This window comes from Corvus hawaiiensis, chromosome Z (genome assembly GCF_020740725.1).
Source record: "Corvus hawaiiensis isolate bCorHaw1 chromosome Z, bCorHaw1.pri.cur, whole genome shotgun sequence".
Classification (NCBI taxonomy): Eukaryota; Metazoa; Chordata; class Aves; order Passeriformes; family Corvidae; genus Corvus; species Corvus hawaiiensis.
Window position 1 is genome coordinate 2,390,503 of NC_063255.1, and position 6,000 is coordinate 2,396,502.

Consider the following 6,000-nt stretch of genomic DNA (forward strand, 5'->3'; position numbering starts at 1 on the left):
CTGTTTACACACAAACAAAAGCATTGCTATAATTTAAATAGTGAACAGTAAAATTTTTGAGGGAAATTGCAGCTCTTGTCTCATACAGTTTTTTTGGGGGGTTTTGTGTGATTGAAAATGCAGGCAGAAGCAGAATTAAGAAAGAATGTTCCATTTCTTCTGTCCAGACTGCTGTCTCTGGCGTTTGCTATTGCTGAAGGCAAAAACAGCATGGATTTTGGAGGGGATTAGACAGACTGGCTGGTTGGAATGCCAGTCCTGGGCACTGGTCTAACAATGGGTATTTAGGGGAACTAAAAACCTCTCAAGTAGTGTTTCCCAGCTAGTGAGACTAGACTTGTCCCACAGGTGAAATGCAGGGCAAGAGTCGATGTCTGTGTTCCCTCCCTGCTGGCATGATATCCGTCAGTGGAAGGAAAAGCCTCCAGGGGAAATTCCAGTACCTCCTTCTTGCTTCCCCTCTGCAGTAGCTGGGCATCTGGATCTCTGCTTTCTTTACAAGTTTTCTTCTCTGAACTTGACTTTTTGATTCTACCTTGGGCATCTCACCTGCTGTTTTCTCTGTCCATCAAGGAAAGAAAGGGACCCAAAAGAGGGAAAGTAGGCAATAGCAGCACATAACTGTAATGCTGCCCTTGCTGGCTTTGCTGTCATGCCTATTGTGACTTCAGTCTTGAGGTCACTCCAGCTTTTTCACACCTTTTTCCTCACAGATCCCAGCAGTATCCCAATGTCTCCAGGAATAATTTCCTATGTCTAATCTTGGTATGTGAAAGTTATACAATTAGGTTTGCTCTAGGAATGTTGCAAAGCAGTACCGCAGGAGACAAAAAGGAGAATGCACAAGCTGAAAACCGTGTTCCTTCTTCCATCAGGTACTTCTCAGGGGGTCTTAAGGACTGCATAAAGCTTTTGCATATCACGTTTACAGTGGGGTTTAATGCATGTAGATGTGTTTGATTAGTTCTAGGTTTGTTGAAAAGGATATTCTTGTCCAATTGAAAGGTTAAGTTATTGAGGCAGCATGTAAACAGGAGGGATTTTCAAGGCAACAGTGAGTGGAAAGCAGAAGACAGAAGGATAAAATATGGGTAAGAGGGCAGGATTATCAAGGTACAAGCCATACACCCATGTTTTTGCTAAGACAACTGTAGTTTCCATCTGTCAGGAGACCTTTTGAGCGTTTCTGCCAGAAGCTGCTTAGGAGAATGCAATAAAAAAATGAGCAGGTCTTTTTTTCAGTAGTAGTAGCAGTTGAATGATTTGAGCCTTTGCATCTTATGTCTGGGTAAGCTTTCTGTGGTAAAGGTCATGCAGCACTGGAGAGGATCTACCCTGGAAGTTCCCTTTCCTCTAGGAAAAAAGTTCAGCTAGATCTTAAACAGGAAATTTTAAAGTATGGAAACTGAGAGGAAAAAATGCACTCATCAGAGGGTTTGTGGAGAAAGCAGGGCTTCCAGAGTGTAGGATCTCTTCCACTTCAACTGACAAACTCCATATTTCTTCCTTTACTGGCATATTTTAAGCAAGATGATTTCCTTCTGTTTCTTGTAGGATGTCAAGGCAAATCCATTTGTGAAGTAAGATACCTAGATTAATGGACAGTGTTAAATTCACGGTTGGACTCAATGATCTCAAAGGAGTTTTCCAATCTAAATAATTCCATGATTTTATCAGTGCTGAATCTGATCTCCTGGGATAGCACAGACAAAGGTGGAAGAGACTGTGCAGGGGAGTTTTATTGCAATAATTTTTAGGTGTGATGAATGCTAATAACACTGTAATTTGCTAAGTTCAGAAGAGAGTCCTGTGATTTGTGACATAATATCATACCACTCTGCAGCAGTGGGGTTTTCAGCCAGCTGAGTTGAGGGAAGAAATTGGATGAGAATCAATGCATACATCCTTTTTTACTCCCAAAGATGAAAATTATTTAATACAGTGTAGTTATACTGTTCTACTAGCACACATTGCTAAATGACTCACGTAAAATTCCCAAAGGAATGGGAAGTCAGGAAAACAACAGGAAAAAAATATCCATAGTTATTGTAGACATGAATTAAATGCCAAATAAATACAATGGATCACAAGAAGGACAAGCATCAAAGACTATGAATGGTGATGTTTTCCTGTCATAGCCAGGACAAAGAAACATTGCTGTTCAGAAATGTAGCTTTAAGTGTGTTTCAAAAGTCAAAACAGTAGTATGAAAAGCAAGTTCCTTCACTGCTTAAAAGCTTTCTAGCATGTAAAGGAAAAGAATGAGCTAAAAATAAGACAGAGAAATTCAGGAAAGCAAGAAGCAAAACTTGCTATCTCATTAAGAATCAGAGAAGTAAGCCTGACAACTTTCATTTTAAAACTGGAAGAAAGCTGATTAGCAGCATGCCAGTCGTGCTGGGCATCACAACGTGATTTGGTTTAAATTTATTTCAGTTCTGTGGGAAGGATAGAATGGTTTCTATCTGGCCAAAACTTTGACATCAGCAATAAATGTTGATATCTCAGCCAGTCAGACAAATCTGCCTTCACAGACGTTTACAGTTTATGTTCATGTCACAGTTGACATCTAAGGCTGTTTTCCTTTCTTCAAGATACAAAGCACCTGAGGAGGTGGTGGAATCTCCATCATTACATGTTTTTAGGAAGATAGTCAAACATCTGCCTGGCAGAGACACCGGTTGTCCTGACTCAGCCAGAGAGATGGAATAGGTGGCCGCTGGAGGCCTTCTGTGGTTCTGTAAGTGAACGTATATACGAATCATCAGAAGGAGGCACAAACCCTGAGAAGTTATACTTTCTCTTAAATGAATTTTCCTATGAGAATCGAAGTGGACAAAAATCGCTCCCCTGCTCTCATCTGATATCTGAAAGCCAGATGACTGTAGTTGTAAAAAAACATAGGGCCTTTCTTCTGCAATATGATCTGATAGCAAGGAGTTTCTTCAGTCGGTTTTGGATCACATTTATGGAACACAAAAGTAGTGGAAAATAATATTTTTGTGTGATGATCACATCTGGAAAATACTTCATGTTCATGAAAAGTCTTCAAAATATTTTGCTTGAAAAACCCCCCAAACTACTTTCAGTTATCTGGAAGTTGACTTTTAATTTAATTTTTTTCTTTAGTCTCATAATTTTGACTAACTGTATGAAAATATACATTTTGTCAAGAATCTTTTAAAAATCCATAATAATTAAGAAATAAAAATATACAATGTTTTTCCATGTCTGAAGCACAGCATAATTGATAAAATAATGTTATAAATACAATATCTGCAAATGCAACATCTGTGTTTATCTTTCAACCATGTAAAATTACATAAACAAGGATTCTGCTTTTTATGAAATCTATGAGTAATTCCTCCTCTGCTCTTTCAGTGCTTGTATGCTAAATGATAGAAAAGTCAGGTTTGACAGCCATGTAAAACTCATGTCTTCTGTGCAGACAAGTGATGTAGAGTGAACAGAAATTTTAGAAATTTTCTCAGGCACTGTATCATTTGTGCACCGACATCTACACCAACATTTCAGCTCTGTCTGAATAAGACTGCTAGGAATAATAAAACCTCCATGTGTAATAATGTATCTAAATATTATCCAGGGCCATTTGTGGCTGTGTTTTCTATTAAGACTGTTTTCTTAAAGATGCTGTGTGTAGTTTTTGGTGTTTCGACTGATCACAAGGAAATTTTCATTATGCAGAAATGGACTCAGAAATAGATTAAGTCTAATTTAGGTTGAGACCATTTAGTCATTTTGTATCAGTTTTTACAGATTAAGAGTTGTGTAGTTTCTTCCAATAACATCAAGGTGGAGGATGTCACATATGGTTACCAATTGTCTGATATATCCTGGACCCTTAAATCAATTCTTCATAGGAGTCACTCATCACAGTACATCTCAGCATGGATATTTGATAGGTAGTACACTCCCTTCTCTTGCAAAGTGGATGAGATGCAAGACCAAGCATCAGAAAGCTTGCCAATTTAGATATGTTTTTGGAGAGCCTGTGAAACTCACTGCAATATGTGCATGAATAATCCAGATTCTGCCAGGCAGGAACATGTGCTGTTGCTCCTACATAAAATGCATCTGCAGTGACATCTCCAGCAATTACAGCACTAGGAAGCAAATAGAAAATTAGGGCTCATCCTGTGAAGCTAGTAGGAGTTCAGGGCCAGAAGAAAAGTGTATCTAGTATCTTCTTGCTGCCTAGACTAGGAAAGTAGGTAGATGGCTTCTTGTTTTGTTTTGTTTTGTTTTTTTAGTTGCAGCAATAAATAAGCTATAATCCTTGGTATTTAAACGGATGGGTCAGAGCTATCATTTTTTTAGTTTTGAGAGAAATTTGCAATGTGATTAATTAGATGTATAAACACATTCTACTGGTACCTAAGGGTGCAGCCCCAAAATTTCAACCTTTTTATTGCAAATATTGTAACACAGCGTGACAGCTGTCTTTCGAGTAAGCTCAAAATGATAATACAGGTGCTGTGAACTGCACCTTAGAAAGTCCGGCTTCCTTTAATCTCAGTTGAGAATGCTGTGAACATTTGCCTTTCACTTTTCCGTAGGAAAATGCCTGGCAGCAAATTGCCTTTTTTGTTCCTACCTACTCCTCTTCCCGGGAAGGAAGGAACAGCAAACAGAAGATTTTCAGTCCCACCTTTCAGCTATAGGACAGGATGATTCATCATACATCTCCTCAGTGCACATGCATACCAACCAACACATACGCACATGTAACTGATCATTATTTGTGCCTGTCATGTGAGTAGGGCATTTGTGTCATTTTATGGCAACAACAAAGTTGCTGTACTAAAAAATGTATGTCTTACTGTAAAAATGTTACAAAGCTCTTAAATGAATGTCACTGTAAAATAAGCAGTTATAAGAACAATTAGTATTTGGAACCTTCTTCTGTTTACGTGATCTAAATTTGAAGCTAGCCATGCTTGAAGCAAATTACAAAGAATGGACTGAATAGCCCCCAGTGGTCCTTTCCAACCTAAATTATTCTGCAAGTCAGTGATTTTATGAAATTTTAATTTCTTTCATTTTGACTTGGAATGTAGTAGACAATATATTATATGTAACATTTCTTGGAGAATATTTATTTTGTATGTACTACTAGGAAACCTTTTTAATGAGATAAAAATAGGATTTGACAATTGCATGTGAGCTAATATATTTCAATATAAACTGAATAGGTGTTTAAATCATACTTTCTTTGAAAAAAAAATAGGGAATAGGGTTTTTTTGAAAGGTTCATATCAAGGCAAATACATCAGGAATTTACTAAACTGAAAAACCCAACCAGAGAAGCCCTCAGTTAGTAGCAGAAAAAGAAAATGCTATCCTTGGTGTTCAGTTGTCATTTTCATACTATCAGCAAGCTTCAGAATAACAGAATTATTTAATGTTTTTACATGCAGCAAAAGTGGTGAAACCTCCCCCTGTTCTGACTTTATCTGTTAAGCCACAAAGAAAAGGGGGGGGTGCCTGGGAGGAGGGACAGCAAACCACAATTTTAAAGTAAGGTTTTGGGGTCTAAGAAAAGGAATGGAAATTCAAAGATAAGGATGGTAGTGTCTACCCATTACCCACCAATTTGTACATTGTTGTTGCATGTTTCATATGAGAATAAGTATTTCACTTCTCTATGACTTTGGAAACAGAATGCATTTTGGAAAAGGTGCACCTCTCAATAACCTTTACAAGACAGGAAAATGAACCTTGAATAGAGCCATCTAGTCTCTAGCAGTATTTGTTACTGGTGTAGGGGTTGGGTTTGATCTGTTGGTTGGTTTTGAACAAGCCCAGGTTTAGATGGCAAGCAAAAATCAGTGTCTGGTGCAAAGATACCGTAGTCCCCCTTAAATCATGATGAAAGTGATTTTTGTTGTCGGTCTCACCTTCCTTGTTTGAGTTGCCAGCTGCCTGAAGCAGAAACTATGTTACAAAGGGCAATTTATTCCTACAACTTTCTGCTGAAAA